At 33.6% G+C, this 22,334-nt stretch overlaps 1 non-coding gene across 1 annotated transcript; it reads right to left on the bottom strand.

Moving 5' to 3' along the window:
• Positions 1-21,754: 21,754 nt before the first annotated feature.
• LOC112132846 (U6 spliceosomal RNA) lies at positions 21,755-21,860 on the bottom strand. Its single transcript, XR_002914564.3, has one exon. It is a non-coding gene; the product is annotated as a U6 spliceosomal RNA (small nuclear RNA).
• Between the last annotated feature and the right edge of the window lie 474 nt (positions 21,861-22,334).

Here is a 22,334-nt window from a genome sequence, read left to right as displayed (position 1 = left end):
CTTCCCTTCTGTTATTATGAATGAATTATGTTCTGGGATCAATCCTTCCCATATGCATTTCACCCTATTCTTTTTCATCCACAAAAAGGCATGACGTTAGTAATCTTTTCTCATTCTGGTACATCATTATTAATTAATCTCTACTGAATTACCTCCAACAGCATATCAATTATCTGTAATTCTCCCTATTTAAAAAAATAAAATTAAAATACAAACTTCTTGGCTCCATATGTCTTTCTGACAATACTCCATTTCCCTGCTCTATTTTTATAGCAAAAACTTTCAACGTTTAGTTCCCTTTATTGGTTCTCTAATTTTCTTTCTTCCATTTTCTCTGGAATTCATTGTGTTCAGCCTGTTGTCTGTATCACTTCATTTGAGATTATTCTTAATGAAAGTCAGCTACAAATCACCAGTTCTCAGTTCTCCTATGACTTGGCCTATCTTAACATACTCTTGACTTTGCTTCCAGATCACTCTTATAGTTTTCTTCTACCTCCCCGGCTATTTCGTTTTCTTCTTGAGCAATTCTTTATTCCCTCGTCTTGCCACTGGAGGGCTTTAAGGATTAATCCTTTCTCTTCTTTAATTCTCTGTCTTCACTCGCTTGGTAATTTTATTCAGTCTCATTTCCTTAAGACCTACTCCATGCTGACAACCCCCATACCCGTATGATTACTTCAGACTTCTCTTCTTAACTCTATATTGAGTTCCAGTTATCAATTCAGTATTTCCATTCGGAAGTCTCATAGTCATCTCCCATGGTCCTTCCACCTTCTCCAGTCTTTGTTTTTGGTGTGTGTGTTTATTTTTTATAAATGGAAACTAGATCGTTCTAAGAGATGAAGCTAAAATATTTTTGCCATACCCACAGCCAGTTCTGTCAGAAAATACTATTGTCTCTATTTTCGAACATGCTCAGAAACTGACCATTTACATTGTCTCTACCAGGAACACCCTGGTTCCCACCGTTGTTACTGCTTATCTGGATGACTGAAATTGATTCCAACTTGTCTTTCCAGTCCTCTTTTCTCCCCTACTGCCTAGTCCCAATAATGTTCAAACTGTTTTCTTATTTAAGTCAGATAATGTTATTTCTCTACCCAAAACCCTCCAATGGCTTCCCATCTCACTTACAGTAAAAGCCAAGTTTTTTTTTTCAATACCCTACAGGGCCCTACATGATCTATTTTCCTTTTTATTACTTTTCTGACCTCTTCCCCAACTATTCTTCCCCTTACTCAGTTCATACCTGCTGCTTATTGAGAACACTAGACAAATTTCCTCCTGGGTGACTTTGTCCTTTCTTATCTTCTGTCTGAAATATTCTTCCACTACAGAGACACATAAATGCTTGTTTTCTTATCTATTCCAGCACTTTGCTCAAATTCTACCTTCTAATTGACAACTTCCCCAGCAATCTTACTTAACATTGTAACCCTACCCCCTACCCTGGCACTTCCTTGTCCTCTTCTCTGCTTTGTCTTTTTCCAAAGCATTTGTCAATATTAGAAATGTTAGAGTTATTGGTTTACTTCCTTATCGACCATAGTATGCAAAAAAACCCGCTTCATAATATAATGACTTGATTTTATTTCCCATTCTATGCTCAGCATTTAGGAAATGCTTGGAAATAGTAGATTTTTAATAAATACTTCTTGAATAATGGATGAATTGATCCAGTTATAGCAGATCCGAGACAAATATTTTCAAGTCATTAAAGGGCAAACAAAGAAGGTAATTAACTATTTTTTTAGACAACCAACCTAAAGAAAAATATAAACCCAATCACAGATACTTGTATATGTAATAAAATAATCTTAGTTATTAAAAGATGCTATTTTTTTATTAATATAAACAGTTTAAATTCCAAAGCATTAATTTTCTTAATCAATGATAAGCAGACTTATTTTATCATTAGGACTTCATGTTCTGCTGAGGATCTAATATTTATTTTTAGGTCATTTAATGATAGTTATAACATTAATTTATACAATGACATAAAACCAGATACATTACAAACATATTATTATTTAATTTTATGTTGGTCCTTGGTGTGAGCATAAAAACTTTTTATATGAACATTGAGAAAATCTCCTACCTATGCAGTAAATATCCATATTAGCATCAGATGGTAATATTATAAGTTAAAAAAATAGGAATTATTATTTTTTTTGTAATGGTCTTGATATGTGATCCTGTAGAAAAATAAAGCGGTAGCTTGGTCAAAACATTGTAAAGCTCTGCAGGATATAGACTCCTATCCAAAAGACACAAAATAAATTATTATAATATGAGAATAAAGGTATTCAGTATTAATCTATTTAATGGGGTTTAATTCACAATTTCCTCAAATCATTTGAACCCGGAACTTTTTTACTTTCCTAAAGCAAATTGATATATCACGGACTTAAAAGTCTATTGAACATACATAGATATATTATTGATTTGTTTGGTACTTTGAGAATTTTGTATTCAATATAAAATTCAAGAAATAGATGTATGAGAAAATTATTTTAGAGCAGAATGTGTCATCAATATCGTATTTAGGGAATCATAATTTTTGTAATATTTAGCATCTTATCACGGAGACTGTGAATTTGACAATATGCTATTTAATAGTGATATGGACACGAAACAGGGAAATAGTGGATAGAAGAGGGCACTTCTCTGGCAGAGGCCCCACCCTCAAGCCTGGAAACTCAGCCCTGAAATGCCTAAATGGGAACAGGCATTCCTGTTTTCTTGCCCCGAAGTTGCCTTTTGGCCCGCCACGCCCCGTTATCTTGTACCCATATAAACCCCAGACCCTGGGCTCCTGCGCCTGCCCATCTGTGTGCTCCCCGTCCCATAAGGGGTTTGAGCACACACAGTGGCCTAACAGAAGAGCCATACCCCTGTCGCACGACCTGCAAGTGGGGTCAGGGAGCTCTTGTTTTCAGTAACATATAAAACAGTTTCTGAATAACTTTTTACAAGCAAAACAAAGTTAATATATCATTTCTGAGTGGATGTGCATCAAGTCAAATTTATGCTCGCGTATATCTGCAGACAAACAATATATCAATATTTAGCAAGAGAAGTCTATCTAGGAGCTGGTACTGAATAGTTTTCTAGACCTCTTTTTTCACAAGCAAATAAACTATATATAATCAAATTAAATAAATTTATTAATTTTACTGAGGGTAGAGTTGATCACCAATTTTTTAAGTACTCAGCAAGAATCAGAAATTTGAAAAACGAGCTACTCAAATCTTGGCTAAAAAACTGTGTTTAGTCGGGCGCAGTGGCTCACGCCTGTAATCCCAGCACTTTGGGAAGCTGAGGCGGGTGGATCACCCGAGGTCGGGAGTTTGAGACCAGCCTGACCAACATGGAGAAACCCCATTTCTACTAAAAATACAAAAATTAGCCGGGCATGGTGAACGCATGTCTCAGGAGGCTGAGGCAGGAGAATCGCTTGAACCCAGGAGGCAGAGGTTGCAGTGAGCCGAGATCTGGCCACTGCACTCCAGCCTGGGCAACAAGAATGATACTCCACCTAAAAAAAAAAAAAAACTGTGTTTAACATGGATAAAAAGTTCTCCCAGTCATATATATTCAAATGAATATTGTTTTCTCAAAATAGTAGCCCAGGCTGACCATAGACTCCTTCAAATTTCACTGCTCTGCTAAGCATGCTCGTAGTGAAGAGTTTTCATTTTTTGAAGATAATTTGGTAGTAAAAGTTTGGAGATTACAAACAATGGAATTTACTTTCTCTCACAACTCTAAGCCACTTTAAAGGCAATTCCCCCCAAAAGGATGTAAAAATGTGGCTTGAATAATAGTATTTTAACAGTGCTACTCTCCCACAGTGAGTAAGCTAACACCTACTTGGATATTTAAATTATGTTGTAGCCCTCAGTCAGACATATCATGAGTTTGGAATTATGTTTCTTGCATATATGTACAACCTCTATCTACATTCACAGGCATTTCTCTTCTTAAAACTAAAAGATGACATTGTAAATCTCCAAGGACTTTAAATGATTCCCTGTTACCACTCAGATATCATAGAAAGAGTCTAGTGTAGTGTGCAGCAGAATTTCCCAAGCAGGGGCATCTGCAAAGTAAATCACAGGGAATTCAAGGCTTCTGTATCATATTTTACAAATATTCTGTTTTCATTTTGATGTAATCTACAAGATTTAATATGTCTGGATCTTCTGAATGATTGCTCATACAACCAAAAACCAACCGACAAAGAAGTTCATTGCTTGAGTTTGTTAAAATCACACTGACGCCTTATTGAACTATTATAGCTTGCAGATTAACCAATAAAAGAAAAGCAGTGACTCCATATAGAAAAAAATCCATTCTTGCCTAGAAAGAACAAATTATATCACTACGTGGTTTACTAGCAACCATGTAGTAGTTTAAATCAGTATGTGACAGATGTTGAGCTAAAAAGAACACGCTCAAAGATGCCAAGTTTTTATGCATGCTTCAAGCATTGGTTAAGTTTAAGCAAAACATATTCATCATATCAAATTTATGTTGATTATAGTCATGTAAGTGTTTTTATACAAATGTACATTTGTGTGGATCCCTATAAACCTATAAGAGCTGTAAGCTTGAGAAATGTTCAACTAGGTTTATGCTTGCACATATTTAATTGTGTATATAAAATTAATCAGAAATAAAAATAATTTGTCCAAGTAGGGAACTCCTGAGAATATTTTTCTTTTTTTATTTATTTAAAAACTTGTACACATTTATAAGGTACATGAGAAATTTTGTTACATGTATGTGATGCTTTTTTCTGTTAAAACGGATCTCCATATTACCTTAATTAAGGAACTATGTCATGTACTATTAACAGAACTGTCCAGTGAGGAATCACTAACACCATATCTGAAAGGCATTGAAATATGGCTAGGCAGAATCGAGATGTGCTGTAAATAGCAACTACAATCAAGTTTCAAAGACTGAATTTTAAAAAGTGCAATTTGTTTAATTAATAATTTGCATATTGACTCTATGTTGAAATGATAATGTTTTGGGAATATTGGGTGAATAAAATATATTCTTAAAATTAATTTACTAGTAATTTTTACCTTCTAAATGTGGCTTCTAGAAAACATATACCTGTGTGGCTTGTGTTACATTTCAATTGGGCAGCATTGCTTACAGTTATCTCCAGCCTCTGTGTCAAATGTGCACCTTACTCCAGTTACAGCAAACTTTAGGTCATCTTGAGCATACCATTGTGTTTTATTTTCATTCCTCTGTGTTTTTGCACTGGCCCTCATATCTTCTATTTTTAAAGAAGCCCTGCTAATTCTTCATTACCTAACTCAAAAGGTAATATCTTAATGAAAACTCTGATTTTTTCCAAGTTAGAAATTTTCAGAGCTCCTCTAACCCTTATGCATGTCTGTAATTCAGCACCTCTCACAACTGTCACTCTTTCTACATGCTTCTTCCCTGTCGAGATGTTGAAGATAGGGTATTGTTTTCATTAGCTTTTCATTCACAGGCTTTAGCACACAGCAAATGTTCGGTAGACATTTGTTGAATGAATTATTAATTATTATTTTAAATGAACAAATATTTACAGCTGAAAGTGTATACTTTATATTGATGTATAACTCTGATGTCTACTGGGTTATCTTTGCCCTTCAGATCTCTGAAAGTTAGGCTAAATCTGAAAAAGTTTACAACCCTCTTTATTAGAGATATGAATTCTCATGTTGCCTAAATTTTTGATGTTCTGCTTTGCATTATCTCACTTAACACTGCCTCTCCTTTCTATTAATGCTATTTCTATTCCTCATTTTGTCTATACATGGAATTTACTCCATTTCCTAAATTTCAAAAAAAAAAAAAAACACACAAAATCACACAAAGCACTTGTGCTTGTAATAGATCTCGTTTGGGTCTTAGATAAATGAAATGAGTTTAGAATACAAAAATAAAACAGCTTTAAAAGAAAAATCAGAAATACCCACTTAAACATCTTTTTAGGTATTCCAACATTGGAATATATATACATATATTTAAATTTTTCCCCACATAGAGTCCCAATCGTGTATCTTTTTTCTTTCTTGCTCCTCGTATCCCTTCTCTCTAAAACTATTTTCTTCTTCCTTTCACTCTTAAACATCCAGGTATTTTCTTTGACTTTTTTAGACATTTAGTTATAATTCCTGAACTTACTTTCAAGCTCAGCTCAGATGTGTCATAACTATCAAGAGAATGCAAAGAATAGAAAGATCTTTTATGTATCTCTAATCATCATTTACTGGATGCACACACTCCTGTTTCAGAATAGGAGGTTTTGTACTCTACAACACATAGAACATGGGGTAGCTAATATTATCCTTTTGTTGTTGTTGAATTTAAAACTTTGAAATGAATTCAGCATTTGTAAAAACAATTGTCTAGAAAGAATACTGTAAATTTTTATATTCTTTTCCTGGATTCTAAAACTAATTGCTATATTCAATTTAATGTTTTATGGGATAAATGTGAACTATCCCAGATTTAGATTTTCTATCAGTCTGCAAAGTATTTAAAGTTTTTGCCAACTGGCAAATGTACTACTAAATAGTAAGCAAATTTTGGTAAGTGAATCGGTAACGGGATAAAACAGTAGCTATTTTCATAAAGTAATTGGCATAAAAAATTCTAGAACCTCAACACATAAATAAGTTTTCAGGTTCAACATAAAATAATCAAGAATTTAAAAGAACAAATAAATACTTTGATTACCTCCACTTAGTGTTAACTATATATTTAGAACAGATAAATTTAACATTTATTCAGACGAAATTAAACATCTGTTATTCTATTGCAAAGTAATTGCTGTCAAGAAAAATGTATATGTGTATATATATTTAAAGCAATTTGTAATTTCACTCCATTCTGTTGAGCATCAGAATTAACTCAATTTTATTTTTGTTATTGAATTTTGAGATACAGGGTCTCACTCTCACCCTGGATGGAGTGCAGTGGCATGAACACGGCTCCCTGAAGCCTCAACTTCCTTAGCTAAAATGATCCTCCCACTTCAGCGTCCCAAGTAGCTGGGACTACAAGCACACACCACCATACCTGGCTAATTTTTTAAATATTTTGTAGAGAAATGGTCTTGCTCTGTGGCCCAGTCTAGTCTCAAACTCCTAGGTTCAAGAAACCCTCCTGCCTCAGCCTCCCAAAGATCTGAAATTACAGGCATGAGCCACTGCACCTGGTCTAATCCAATTTTATTTTAAAGTGTGTGATTCACTAATGCTATCCAACAGTAATGTGGGGCTTCACTAAGTCAAGAGCAGTAGCCAAGATGCTTCAAAGGGAAAAAAATTATTTATGATATATTTAGAGGATAGAGTCAACATGGCATTAAAGTGAATTGGATGTGGAACTTGAAGGATGACTCATCAAAAGGTGAGTCTCACCTTTTGAGGTGCTTGTATGCTTCTATTTGTATATAAAAGATACATTTATAGATATGAAAGGCAGGAAACATTATCTCTATTTTACATGAAAATTAGAAAGTGAAGTCGTGTTTTGAGACATGGAGGATCTGGTGGAACAGGGTGTCTTAGCTCAGTCTGCTATAACAAAATATCGTAGCCTGGGTGGCTGAAACAACAGAAATTTGTATCTCACAGTTCTGGAGGGTTGGAAGTGCAAGATCAAGGGGTTAGCCAATTTGGTTCCTATGAGAACTACCTTCCTAGCTTTCCAATGGCTGCCTTTTTACTATGTCCTTACATGGCAGAGATACAGAAAGAGCTCTGATCTCTTACTCTTCTAAGGACACAGATCCATGGGGGAGCCCATATCATGGCTTCCTCTAAACTGAATTACCACTCCAAGTGTCCACTTCTAATATTATCACATTGGGGATTAGGGCTTCAACACATACATTTTTGGGGGAAGCAAGTATTCAGTCCGTAACACGGAGTAAACATTTAGAACAGCAATTGTTAGGAACTTTGGAGAAAGCTCAGCCTAGAGAATTTTGGAATGACCACAAAATGGTGCTAAGTATCCACTTGAGGTTGCAGGCCATAGTTTCTCAGTGGCAACAATAAGCACATTCTTGAGGTCTTTTCCAGAAGTGTTCATGGGACAAAGATATTTTAGCTGAATAGATTTTTAGAATAGATATGACAAAACGAATAAGTGGAAAGTAATTGAGAGTTGAAAATGATAGGACTTGAAGAAATGCATACTGTTTTAATATCAATATTTATTTATTTACCCTGACAGAAAATACAAGTTTTCTGGATTAGAAAAATTCCAATTATTTCCTCATGTAACAATCTTAGCTCTGATACCCCATGCCCAAGTTCCTCAAGGGGCAACACAGTGAGGATCAGACAGTACCTTGTATACATGGTTTGTACAAAATTATCTTCTGACCTAAGCATAGAACTTGAGTTAATGTTTGTTAAGCAGTTATTTGCAATCATAATAATTTCCTCAACATTCAAATTCATTTGTAAGCAAGTACTTAGAAGAGATAAAAGAATGGTAGACATTCGTTTTGAAGACACCGTAGAAAGCATCTCCACAGGCAGCAGATCTGTGGCTGTGGGCAATGAGGAGGGCTCTGAGAGAAAGCTCACTCTAGAAGCTGGGGTCCAGATTAGGAGGTGGAGGGAGACCTCTCTCAGGTCAGGTTTGTCTCACAGCCTTGGACAGATATTTAACTAAAAATCAAAGAAACTGGAGAAACCGCTACTATTTTACTATTTTTCCTCCTTCGTTTCTCCTTGAGCTTCACTTGCTCTTTCTTCTCCCTTCTTTTTTGCTTCACACCCCACTTTTTTTTTTTTTTTCTGAAATGGAGTCTCGCTCTGTCCCCAGGCTGGAGTGCAGTGGCGAGATCTCAGCTCACTGCAAGCTCCGCCTCCCGGGTTCACGCCATTCGCCTGCCTCATCCTCCCGAGTAGCTGGGACTACAGGCGCCGCCACTTCGCCTGGCTAATTTTTTTTTTGTAGTTTTAGTAGAGAAGGGGTTTCACAATGTTGGCCAGGATGGTCTCGATCCCCGGACCTTGTGATCCGCCTGCCTCGGCCTCCCAAAGTGCTGAAATTACAGGCGTGAGCCACCGCGCCTGGCCTCCTCCTTTTTTTTTTTTTTTTTCTTTTTCTTTTTTTTTTTTAATTTTCTCATTTTCTTCATTCTCTTTTCCAGAACATTGCTGACCACCTCCCATAAAAAAGGGAGAGTTGTGTTTGACCTTTTCAGCCTGTTCTGGTCCAAGGAGTAATATGCTTCTCAGAGGTTCTCTACATGCTCTGTTTAAAAATCTAGATTTCCAGTAACTGCTGACTGGCCTTAATTCATGTGACCTTATTTTCAGATATTGGTCAGTAGGTGGAAGAAGACTGAAGTGTTATGACCTGGTTCATAATTTATTACTGAGTCCCAGTTTAAGAGAATGATAGTACAAGTGGCAGTGTTAGAACCTTAATAATTAAATCTGTGAGGCGAATTCCTCTAGATTACTGACTGATCTGTATTAATTCTTCTTTTGGCAACCGAGTTTCTGATACTAATGTACAACCTTGAATCACATTTCTTTTCATTGAGATCCTTACCCCTACTTTAATCCATGTTGCAGAACAGGCAGCTGCGTATTTATTCAGTCTACTCGGAACATGACTCATCTAAACAATGCTGTAACGATCACTGAAATGGGAAATAACACAAAATGTACATTGGCATGCAATAAAATATCCAATACTCCTCCCCAAAAATTTTGTTGAAAACTTGAATGTTTAAGGTTTTTTTTGTCTTTAAATAAAAGTTTTTTTCTTTCTTTTTTTTAATGTTTACTTGAGAAAAAGAGAAAAAGACCCCAAAATGAATTGACTTAAAACAGTAACACTCATCCAACTTAGGGTTTTAAGTTTGGATTATTAAATTTTGGTATATGTTTTATTTGATTTTTTTAGTACTTCCTATTTAATCAAGTAACAAGATGTCCCCTAATTGTCATGTAAAAACAGGGCATATGAAATTAGAAGAAAAAAATGAGTTTCTGAAACGATTTTAATTTTTTGTGTGTGTGTGTATGTCATTTTAGTTCAAGTTTTGGGCAGAGATTCAGGCCAGTTCTTATTTTATCCAAACTAGTGCATCCCTAATCATAATGCTAGCAACCAGCTGTGTTGATTCACTTGCATTTGGTACATGTTTTATTGGGTTGCAGAGAAAAAGAACTTAATTTTATTATGTGCTCAAACAAGGGTACTTTTTAAGTCAAAAACAACACAGGACCATCTTTTATTTTTGCCACACTTCTTATGACAGCAATGAACAATCACATTATTTGCATCTTTTACGCTAGTCCACAGCTAATTTGAAATAAACATTTTTCCTTACTAGAATATAAAATATGTCTTTAATCTGTTTTATTATTTAGTAATTTAAAATATCAAATTAACAGCCTCTTCCTTAAGTTATTGATTAGACGAATATGTTGAAAGATGCCCAAAATGACATTATATCCTATTATAAAGTCATCTGTCCTGTTATTTTTATTTATGTGCGTTCAAGAAAAGATAATGAAAATGTGGAAATTGACGACATATGAGTTCACATATATAAACACACACACGTACAGGTACACACACACCATTCAGCATTAGTTAAGTATCAATTTGTTTCCACATTATTGAAAAGAGATGTCACTTTCAAATTGACTTTATACATAAATTCAGCTGACTTTGATTCATTTATAAATAAAATGTAAAGTAGAGTCAGCTAAACAACTGGCAATATCTCAGAATATTTTACCTCACCATGTTATTTTAAGATACAATTTTAAATATGTATGACTATGGACAAATTACCTGCTCAATTAGGTGCTCCATACACACATCATATTTGAGACTAACTCCAATTAAATTCTAATTAAATGCAATAAAATTATATTGTGTTCTTCAGATACCCCAAGATTGAAAATTAGGTAAACTGCTTCTAAAAATAAATGCAAATATGTATATAGGTGAGGGTTTGCATGATATAATCTAAATAAACTAGAAAGCCTGTTAAGTTAGAATCTATACTTTGCAGTACTTCAAAATTTCCTATATTATATTCATAACAAAAAGTTTTTTAATTACCTTGATATATAGGACTAGTCTGCGTAAAATATTGTGTTCCTCCAGAATTTTTTATGTAAATACGTTTCTAAAACATCAGCGAATACACATTATATTTCCATTTTATTTTTATGATAACAAAAGCATGCATACCTGTTTGATAAGCAAATGATACATATTGTATAATGCATAATTCAGCATTTTAATATCAAAATAAGACTTTACATGATGCAACTAGGACTCAGAATCTAAGAATATAAAATAATAAAAACAGTCTATCTTGTTACTGAGCAGTCTCAAACTGTAAAATTATTCATTTCTTGTCAAATTACTAACCTATTAAATAAAACAATATTAAGAAAACAGTTTTGTCCATGCATATAAATAATTCTAATTCCTTTTCTCTTCACATTTTTCAAATCTCAGTCCTAGGAATCTGTGGTCAGTGAATGGCAATTCCAGCAGGTGGAGTAATAGTAAAGGAAATACTCTGTGTGACTATAACTCTCTGCTTCTGTTGTCATCTTGGGCAAAAATTAGCAGAAATCAGATGAGGTTAATATAGAATAGAAGCAAAAAGCATAAGTATAGATAAACACATTGCTTTGCATGGTAAATGTATTGCTGTAGAACAAAAACGTATTCCCTTTAGTCTTCAATTTTCTCTGTATTTTTCCTGTGCACTTTCAAAAGTTTCCTGGAGAACTTGCGTTTAATACAAAAGTCTGAGAGACTAGCTCATTATCGGCAGCACCAAATTTGACAGAGAGCTCCTGTGTAATGTGTTGGGGGAAATCAGAAAGGACAGGCTCAGGCAAATTCAACGTTGGTATTAGTGTCGTTTGAGACTTCAGAGAGAGGCTTTTCTAATAAGATCATGGGCTTGCCAACTCACACTTGTTTAGCCTGGTCAGAGCTTTCACTGTCCTGTGCAGAAGCATGACAGAGAGCTCTTTGCCAAGGAGAGGGGAGAGAGAGACACACACACACACAGAGGATGGATGTTCTCTATGCATCTAATTCTGTTTCTCCTAGGAATCATATTGAGCTTCACCGGAAGTTTACTTACTGAGCAAATATAGATAAATATAAAAATGTTAATTTATTTTATATCTGTTTTCAAAACTGAAGAAGAATATACATTTTTATACTTGACTGCCATCTTCCATGATTCAGAGCAGAAATCTCCCCACCCCACGCCTAAACTCTGGTCATGAAATCTTACACAGAGCTCCACTTGAACAAGTAAATATGTGTCTGGTGCCAAAAGGAAGGCCTGGGATCACTCCTGGAATGGACGGCAATTTACAAGGTCTCCTTCTGTGTGCTTTTTAGTTCTTGTAGGTAAATGCAGAGACTACTCCTCAGCATGCCAGAATATTCTGGTTTAGAATCGTTAAGATCTGATGGCTAGCTTCTTTTTATATTTTTTCTTTATCCTGTGAAGCGGAGTATTTTAGTTAATGCCTTGAAATCTAAATTACATATACTCCTGTAGTCATGCACAGAAACATAAAGCACCTTCAATCTTTTTATATCTTCAAAGTACTACAAATAAATAATTGAGATCAATTGAAAAAACATACATTTCATTAGTCTAAATGTTGCTTCTTTGTGTTATGTCTGACGCTGTCAATTAACCGGATAAATAAATGTAGGCATTATTTTACCAATTATGCATGAATGGGAAAACATTATTATAAACCATGGATCCCATATTCTATAATAATTATTTGTTATCAAATATTTTCCTTTAAGATAGTTTAACAATATTATAATTCTGTATCATCACAGAAATAAAAAAGATGATGAAATAGTTAACTAGTATTCTACTGAAATTACTCCAAATAAACCACAAATACTTAAATTCATCCTCTCACTTTTATTCTCTTTATCTCCCTGTATGTAGCTTCACTAATTTAGGGGAAAATATATAGGACGTGGCTTGTACACTTATACAGTCTGTCTGAATTTACCTCAGTGAGACTCATTAGACAAATGAGCATAAGATTCCAAAAATCCAAAAGCACCTCATAATGGGCATTTACATTAGCATAATTGAATAGCACAGAAGTTAACAGAAAATGTTTTAAGATCTAAACAAAAGTAAGCCTTTAATCAAGACACTCTTGATTCTTTTTATAAATGTTAAACAGAGAGAAAAATCAGTGCTTTCATGTAAATATTTTCCACATCATAATCAACTCAATTTTTTGCTAATTTCTCTTGTCTGTGTAATTCCATATCCCTCACAAGCACATAACCAGTTTTGAACAGCAGAGCTGTAGAATCCCTGAAGACACATTGACATTTTTTCCTCATTTTGAGGGGATAAAAAATTTATGAGTTACTACCAGGAGGATAAAAGTATCTTATCTGGGAATAGCCAATCAATTAAGTGAAATAAATTTTATTGGAATATATTGTGTTGGTGGGAACACTCCCTCTCTCTGATTTCATATGAAAGTACTTGTGTTAGAATGCTACCCTTATGACGCTCACCAGCTTTTATTTCTGTATTCACTGATTACCTGACTGGGTGATAACAAGACACTGTCATTCACTGACGGGTTCATATTTCTTGAATTTGTAGAATTAAAGCATTGAAAGTTTTCAATTACAGAACATTTGCTTCTTTTTTTCCACCTCAGCCAGAAGAGGCAGCTGTCTTGAAAACTCAAGTTGCTTTGCAGATACAGTCTTTTCCTCAGATAGATGGGTTGTTCCAAGATATTCACAAGTATAGAAAATGGGGATAATGTAGGAAAAGGAAAGAATAACACCAAAAAAACCCTCTTAAACAGAAATCTAAAGTGACCTATACATTTTTGTGTTTATACATTTATATCCATCTAACTGTCTCTTGTGTCTTATTTCTCAATTAGCCTTTAATTTAGGAAGGAAGGAAATAAGTGCTATGAATCGACTGACACCCTCAATCCCTAGATAGCTTGAAGACATTCTGATAACAGCTCTGCTGTTAAGTATGGTATCAACTTTGAAATACTTTGCTTGAAATAACTCATTTTGGTTTACTAAAAATGAGAACATTATATCAGAGAAAATTTACATATTATCTATCATATTATCTAACTAGTAGTGTCTTCTAAAATTATCTTTAACCAGAAGATAGTTGTAAAATAACAGTACACTCAGCTGATGATATGACAATATTTTCCTTGGTGAAGCAGCCATTTAAATGTTAAGGCCTTCTTATTAGGCCAATGTAACATTAACATGTTGAATCTTTTCTAATAAATTTTGGTTACTAGATCATGAAATGAATTTTTGATAATATATTTCAGTTTAGGCTATGCAAATAGAAGAATTCATTTTGTCAAAAGATATCATACTGTGGCTTCCTGCATATGAGGCTTTAATTTACTAAAAAGCTTCAATGAAAGCATTGATAAAACAATATTATTTAAGATTATATAAAGTAGTGATAAATTAGGATGATACTCTCAGCACAATTAGAAGTATAATTTTATAATAATTAGGTCAAACTTCTGTAATGTCTTTCACTTCAAACTGATATGCTATATTATCTTACAATCTCCTCTAGAGAAAAATGGGTAGTTCTGAATAATTTTACAATCTCTACTTAAAGATAGCACCAATAGTCTTGAATTTTAAGTAAAAATTAAAACTGGCAAAAAATTGGTCTTATGGCCCTATTATATTAAGTCACAAAACTCAAAAGAATTAGCTCAACAATAAGGAAAAAAAAAAAACCCTGCATGTCTATATTGCAGACTATTGTTCAAGGATAGAAAACAGACTTTTTTCCCTTACAAATGTAAAAGATTAATGTGTTTATGGATAGGAAAGAAATTCTACAGACTCTCTTCCTAATCTCTCTGACATACAGGCACACACTTGTACAATTTTAAAAGCATAACATGGTTTAAAGTAGAATATTGCATATGGCACATTGTGACTTGAAAATGATGTTTCCAGTAGGAATGTAATGCTAGCACAAAGAAAGTACATTTTGGAGAAGGAAAAAAAATCATTATGTAGTAAGATCCATCTTATCTAGATGGCAAAAGAGGTCATGTCAGTCATGAAGGACAATTCCAAACTATAGCAGCTGAGCAAAATTCCATTATAAATCATCTCAATATAACACCTCAATCTACATAGAATCAATTTTATGAAGTCATCAAATCGTGACCTCATTTTGATAGTGATATTATATAAAGTAACTGCAGACCTGGTTTTGCTACTGACTGGTTGTACAGTCATGGATTGACGCTTCCGCCTTTTGAGTATTATTATCCCTATCTGTAAAACATGAGGATTAGAATAGGCGATCTCTAAAGGCCCCTGTGGCATGAACACTCTGTGTTTGCTTTCCTAAAAACACAGAAAGAATGCACTCAAAATATTATTCTTCTTTCTCAGTCAGCACTCTTGGATGTGATTATGTCATATTTTAAATGAAAAATAAATAAACTATAGGTTTAGTTAAGCTACATACATCAATTACCTAGAAGTGTGAATGAATTCTCCATCTTCTCAGAAAAGAAAGTCACTTATGAAATTATTTATTTAAAAAGCAATGCTTTTTGATATTTTGAAGCCTTCTAACTCAAATCTATATGAGTTACTAGTTCTCAACATATATACATTACATACTAAAGGTATGGATATATAATAACCTCAAATAATTAAGTGGTTTAAGTTATAAAAGTAACTTGTATGCTTATAAAATAGTCTTCTGCTGGATTTCTCAATGTCAACACTGTTGACTTATTGGGCTGGATAATTTTTTGGTGTGAAGTGTCCTGAGTATTGTAGAATGATTAGCAACATCCTTGGCCTCTAGATGTTACTGTCAACCCCTCCCAATGAGTTGTGGCTATCAAACACGTCTCCAGGGAAGCAAATATCTTCCAGGAAGTAAATGGTCCCTGACTGAGACCCACTGGTCCACTGAAATGCTGTCTATGTATGTATGCTATCAGGAAAGTGTTCCTTAAAACACTGTCAACCTAATGAACATAGAAATTAGAATAATAAACATTGCCAACTTAAAAAGGTGGGTAGGTGGCAGGGATCAGAAATTACTTAATGGGTACAATGTACACTATTTGGGTGGCGGCTACATTAAAGCCCAAGCTTCATGTATACACAATATATCCATGTAACAAAACTGCACTTGTACCCCCTAAATCTATTATTTAAAATAAAGTTTTTTAAGAAAGTTTTCATCCTAATTTTCCTGCATATATACTTCAATCAGTTTTAAATGTTTATTACATTTTGTGCAGAATTCTAGCAGTATAACAGTTAAAAAACCAAGATTACTTAATCTTGATTTTCCTAAAACTTTGAAAAAAATTATAGTGAAGCCACATACAAACCCAAATAGGGCTCCTGCTGAAGAACTGAATTCAACAAAGTACTTACGTTTGCACAAAATCTCCTCTTTACTGGACGAACAGTCTTATGTTCCTGTGTGCTGTGTAACTAAGAAGCAGCTGATTGAATTTTATGTCCTTCTTCGTGACCTCTGCACTCAAACTATTTTATGATGCTAAAGAAAATCATCCTTTTTACTACTGGTTTTGAGCCAGCAGGTTCTTTGGTTCCTAATGGAAATGCTTTATCTACCAAGAGTTTTGTTTTGTTTTGCCCTCCTTTTGAATCTGTGACATTCTCATTATTATTCATTTGCATATATTGAGGCTTATTTCATATATAGTAATATTTTAACAGTAAGTGTGATTACAGTTACCATGCATCTATGCCCTGGGGAATTCTATTGAGGCAAAGTCATAACTGGTATTAAACCCAGAGAGAATTATGCATGTCCATAGAGAGAATGTTATTTACTGAGAACATGGCCACATGGTGACTTCAATCAGGTTTACTTTTCAAGTGTTAAATGGACTGAGTGACTCTAAAGGGTTTTGGATCCTGTCCAAAACTGGAGTTGTGTAGTTTCTGTTGTAAGCTCAGGTTCTGTGGTTAAATTGGAAGAATCTTTAATAGGAAGAAAATAGGTCTAATTCCTAAAAGGAAATGTATTACACAAAATAAGATTGTAATTTATTTATATGCTAATTAGTAAAGCATGTTGCAAATCCAAAGAAGGCCATGGAGTTTTTTCTTCTAAGCATAAAGAATACAACCAGTGCTACTTATGTTCTAATAAGGTTTATTTTCTTTAATAGTAATGATCCTTTTTCCTTCATTCCTTACTCGTCTACTGAAAAACATCTCAAATAGTGCATTTTCTTATCAAATGTATAATTTCTGAAACTTACTTGACACATTCATTCTTATTAAAAAATATAAAGAATGTTTAAAACTATAATTGCTGTAGATCTAAATACAGCTTAAAAGAGTGAACTGAAATGTTCCCCTGGAGATTTAACTGTTATTCTCCTCACTGTCCAATCACATAGTGAGTTGAAATTACAACTGACCATTTATCCCAGCTACTATTTATATTAAAATTCCACATATATTTCATAACCTGTTTTCTATTTGTCATTCAGGTATGTAATTTTTACCAAGTATTCTAAAAGTAAGGCAAAGTTAATGTTTAATGTTTTTTGTTTTGCTTTAACCCAGGGGAAAAAAAGATTTATTTTTAAAGACTATTTCTAAGGTCATATAATTTAAGGTATACAAAGAAAAAGGTTAATCAGATATTTGCAATAATTAGTTAATGTAGATAAATGATAAAGAGAATTCAAGTTTGAATGCTGACATTACCTAGTTATAAGGAGAATTATTCACTATTTTTCTATCAATATTTTTAGAAAACTTAGCAGTATTAAAATGGACTACCAGCTCCGAAACAAACTGCCTGCATTTATCTTCTCACTTCTATTTTCTTGCCTTCAATCATGGGCAATTTAATTAAACTCTCTGTCCCTCAGTTTCTCTAGCTTCTTTATCCTTATTTTTGTCTAACATGTATGTGTGTCATTTAAATTAAATCAGACAGTACATGTATGTTATTTTGAACTGATAAGCATAGTCAGCACTCAATAAGCATTAGCCCTATTACTATGTAATTCCCACTTTTGCTGAAAATTATGAAAATATTAATTCATCTTCAAACACCAAAATCTCATCTTAAATTAACATGCATTATGAGAGGGACCTAGTGGGAGGTCATTGAAGCACGGGGGCAGGTCTTTCCTATGCTGTTCTTGTGACAGCGAATAAGTCTTACAAGATCTGATGGTTTTAAAAAGGAGAATTACCTCACAAGCTCTCTTCTCTTGCTTCCCGCCATGTGAGAGGTGCCTTTCGCCGTCTGCCATGATTGTGAGGCTTCCCCAACCACGCGGAACTGTTAGTCCATTAAACCTCTACTTTTGTAAATTGCCCAGTGTTGGGAATATCTTTCTTTATGAGCAGTGTGAAAACTGACTAATACAGACAATGAAATATATTGTGTAAGGACAATCATGCAAATTATTGTACATTTCATCATAAAATATGTATTTATTTGTATATTTCAACACAACCTTAGTATTTGATGAATATTTTTCCTCTACAAAGAGTAATAGATTCTAAAAATGAATATCAATTATTGTAACTTAGTTTTTATTTCTAGTTGTTTATAAATCATGAAAATAAATGTTTATCTTAAAGCCACTTCTGAATAAAGAGTAGCAGAATATGCCAACCAAAGTATATCGTTTGGCATAAGGATTACTTTGAGCTGAAGACAATTTGAAAAGAAGCTGATACTAAAAAAACCTCTTCTCCCCCCAACCCCATTTGCCTAAAAGCAAGGCATAAATTTACAAAGGTGTCCCTTCTCCCCTTTATACTGGGAAGGACAAAAGTTGAACAGCAAAGACAACCTTAGACTGTCTCCTTATTATCCTGAAGACTTATTTATCCAGAGGACTCTATGTAACAAACTTTATTATCCTTTATCTACCATTAGTTCCCCTTGTATTTGCCTTGCCGCAATTTGTTGCCCCTAAAAGCTTAAGGTCCTTTGCCTTTGTCTTGTCACATCTCTAAAATTGAACTGCTTTTTGTTGAAGATGACATATAAGCTGATGTTCTAAATCTTTGAGAATTGCTTATTGTCTGGGTATCTCCCATATATATAAGAAATTAATGTCAATAAAAGTCTTGTTTGTTTTTCTCTTGTTAATCTGTCCTTTATTATAGGGGTCCCAGATAAAAACTCAGAACGGTAGAGGGCAGTTTATTTTTTCCCCTGCATATACACAGGTATAATCTCTTTACCTTACTTTCAACTATAATATACACTAAAAATTGTTGGCATCTCTTGCATTGTTTCCTTTTGTCTGGAAATGTTTATGTATTTTGTAATTTAATCTTCACAATGACCTCATAATTTAGATATTGCTATCCTAATTTGTGGTATAAAAAAGCAGAACCCATAAGTTCTCGGAGGAAAACTATGATTCAAAATCAAATCCATGTGATTCTTAACATATCATAGCTTGAGTGAAATGACAGCCTTAAGTTTCGAGGAGCCCTCTCACTTGAATGCATGTATTTGCTTGAAGACTTATTCCAGGGAAAGAAGATAGAGAAAGATAAATACAACTTAAAATAAAAAAAGATAAGTATCCCCAATTTTCATGCCACACAGAAGCAAAGTAAAATCAGCCTGGGGTGACTTTCTGACTGTTTTCACCTATTTTTAACTCACCACTCCAATTTACCAGTCTCTAAAATATTCTTGTCTGAAATAAAGAGGTGGGGGGAATGAAATCTTTCAAAGTAGCCAAGACATGTGCCAGGGGCTGTGCTAGGAATGATATCATTAACTACATGTTATAAAAAGAAAATCTTGGGGGAGATAGGGAGACTGAGGCTTACAGAGATGAGAAAATTTACCCAAAGGCTTGGCAAGTAGGGGTGAGATTTGAAAGTGATTCTGTGCAACACGAAAAGCCAAACTTTGAAAGTGAAAATTTGTTCTTTTCAGTAAACTAGTTTAAGGATTTTCTGGCCCTGTGGACATAGATCCTTATTTTAAAACAAAAATGGTCAATAAAAATAATTGTATTTATTCTCTGTAGCTCACAGTTACATCCCTTCATTAACCAGCAGTGGAATTAGATACATTGATTTCTGAGTTAAACTCTGATATCCTGAATGAATATTAATATGTAATAAGTATTTTTACACTATTTGCACAGTAACTTTATGCTATTTAATTCAACTTCAAAATACTAATACATAAGAGTATTAAATACCATTCGCCATGATGGTTTACAATTTTCAATGCAAAAAAGAAAATTATGAGTCATTGCTTTGCTTAGTGCAATCCTTCAAAAATATCAAAGATATTTCAAAAGATGAAATGTGTTACTTTTTAAAAAGATAAGCTAAAATATTATCAATGAAACAAATTCACAGTAAGAACAGCTTACAGTGGGAGGCTGAGGATTAAAATTGCTCTCATTATAAAGGATTCTCAGTAGGAAGTTGGGTTATTTCTGAGCTTAGTACAATAGAGATGAAGCCTGACATGAACCTATAAGCAGTATCAAAAATGACTTCGGATAAGGTTTAACTTTGCAGTAATTTGCAACTACCAGATCAATATTTCAAGGAAGGCATTGAATTCTACTTAGCCTACTTCTGGTTTCTGAAAAATATCTAAATATGTAAGAGTTCAAAAACATAGAATACAATTATATATACATTTACAACTATTTTCCCCACTGTAGGTATTTTCCAAATAATTGCTTTATATTATAGTCATGTAATGACTATAATTTTTTTTTCTTAATTGAAATTGGTTCTCTATTTGTGGCTCATCTCTTCAGTAGGTGTCGAAAAAAAAAAATCCAAGAAAGCAGCCATAGATTTATAGTCTACATCATGTGATGAACACTCACTTGCTGAATAAATAAATGAATGCATGAACCGGTCCTAGATTTTTAAGACAATGTTTTGAAATGGAGATGTTATTTTCAAGGTGAAATTTTAACTACAAATCTATGAATAATTTGATTTGATCACTTAAATATTTATTTCTGTAACATTAATCTTACCTGTTTCCCCAAAGTAGGAGAAGTAATAATTAAGTTAGAACTAATAAGCCAGAAACACCTCCTGCAGGCTCACAGGAAAAGCAGTAATCTCTCTTTATATTTTGTTACTCCTATCTTGCTTGCAAAGTAAAATGGCCTAGCACCTGCTCAAACTTGAGAAAGAGTTCATTAATATTTAATTTAGAAGACTAAAAAGGGAAAAACATTATTCTTATGCAAAATTGTCTCTGTTTTCTCCAAAATGATTTCCCTGTTTTACATAAATGCCACAGAAATTCCACACAGATTTTCTTTTACCCAGTACCAATATGACACATATATTTTTTAAAAAACGTTTTAGATACTTTTTCAGCTTTGTTTGTTTTCAGCTTTGTTCAGGTGTGATTGACAAAAGACTTAATTATTTAAGGTGCACAATACAGTATTTTGATATAAGTATATCTTGTATAATGATTCCCAAAATAAAAGTAATTAACATCTACATCACTTGACACAGATTTTTGGTGCGGGGGGGGGGGGGTGGGTAGTTTTTATTTATTTATTTATTTATTTATTTATTTATTGCTTATTTTTTGGCTGAGAACACTTAATATCTATCTACTCCTTTAATAAATTTTAAATATATCAAACATACAGGATGCTTCATGAATTTGCATGTCATCTTTGCAGAGGGGCCATACTAATCTTTGTGTCATTCCAATTTTAATATATGTACTGTTGAAGTGAGCAGTAGGCCTCTTTTTTTGTGAGAGGAAATCCTCCTTCTTTAGAAAATTTGCTTTTTTGTAGTATTGAGATTTCAGTAATACTGACTAAAACTTATTGTCTATGAAAACCTTTTAAATTGAATCCTAGAATTGATGAGATATAAACTTGGTGAGGCCATCATCTCTATGAAACATTATAATAAATATTAAAATTACAAGAGACATTTGATGAAAAGAAGAGCCCAGTAGCAGCGATAAAGACGACATGATAGACAAACAGATCTGCAGAAAAGCTGTCAACGGCAACAATGGAAGCCAGAAGACAGTAGAGTGATTTCTTCAGAATGACAGAAAAAACAGCTCTCAACCTAGATTCACTGGCACAACAAAACTATCTACTAATACTGAAAGTAAAATAATGATATTTTGCAATGAACTAGGCTTGATTTTACTACTATTTCCTACCAAAAGAAATTTCTAAATTATATATTTCAGGAAG

The sequence above is a fragment of the Pongo abelii genome, chromosome 2 (assembly GCF_028885655.2).
Source record: "Pongo abelii isolate AG06213 chromosome 2, NHGRI_mPonAbe1-v2.0_pri, whole genome shotgun sequence".
Taxonomy (NCBI): domain Eukaryota; kingdom Metazoa; phylum Chordata; class Mammalia; order Primates; family Hominidae; genus Pongo; species Pongo abelii.
Note: the sequence above shows the minus strand (reverse complement) of the source record. Positions and strands in the feature narration are given on the sequence as shown.